This window comes from Etheostoma spectabile, chromosome 2 (genome assembly GCF_008692095.1).
Source record: "Etheostoma spectabile isolate EspeVRDwgs_2016 chromosome 2, UIUC_Espe_1.0, whole genome shotgun sequence".
Taxonomy (NCBI): Eukaryota; Metazoa; Chordata; class Actinopteri; order Perciformes; family Percidae; genus Etheostoma; species Etheostoma spectabile.
Genome location: NC_045734.1, coordinates 15,944,071 through 15,944,846, shown reverse-complemented (window position 1 = coordinate 15,944,846; position 776 = coordinate 15,944,071). Strand labels below are relative to the sequence as shown.

At 41.8% G+C, this 776-nt stretch overlaps 1 protein-coding gene and 1 long non-coding RNA gene across 8 annotated transcripts in view; one reads left to right on the top strand and one right to left on the bottom strand.

Annotated features, from left to right (window-relative positions):
- The window catches only part of LOC116698068 (uncharacterized), a 20,124-nt gene that overhangs the window by 1,234 nt on the left and 18,114 nt on the right, over positions 1–776 (bottom strand). The gene's annotated exons all lie outside the window — the stretch shown is intronic.
- Positions 1–776, top strand: part of rbfox2 (RNA binding fox-1 homolog 2) — a 37,100-nt gene that overhangs the window by 18,293 nt on the left and 18,031 nt on the right. The gene's annotated exons all lie outside the window — the stretch shown is intronic.

Here is a 776-nt window from a genome sequence, read left to right as displayed (position 1 = left end):
TTATTATTATTATTATTGTTATTACTGCTTGGTTCTAGTGCTACGACTATAACTACTACTGGTAGTAATAATAATAAATGGAAATAATTAAAAGTAGGAGGTGAACCATAAGACAAACAAGAACAAGGACATTAAGAAGATGGAAACAGAACAAGTAGAGGCTGCCAGACACAGCAGCAATTCTTTAGCCATATGTTTTTTTTCATATTCTACCTACTAATATAACCTCCCTCTATTTGCATCTTAAACTTATTTCACAGCCGTTGTCTTACTGTGATGGTTGGTTTATCTTTTTCAGCTATGGATAAGAGGCAGGGCCATGTTTCTTCTATCACTCATCACCTTTTATCGTCCCATTACCCCTGTTCTCTCCTGTCCCTGCTGTCTCCCTGCGCTCTCTAACTATTATCATTTAGGGTGTGTGTGTGTGTGTGCGCGTGCGTGCGTGCGTCTCTGTGGGTCCGTGTGTGTGTGTCTGTGTGTGTGTGTGTTCGTGTCCTGTGCGCTTGAATGTCAGTCCCATTTTCTTTTCTTGGGACAATAATGTACCAATACTAATAGTTGGTCTTTGTGTGTGGGTGTTTGCATGTCAAAGGTGTTTTTTTGTGCAGAGGCGTTTGTCAGTATGCGTGCAGGCGTTAGACACACACCATTGTACCGCACTGAGTATGGAGGCATCTGACCCTCAATAATAGATGTGACGGCAGTGAATATTTAATCAGTGGGGGTGTGTGGAAACATGCACGTATTTACACACACACACACACACACACACA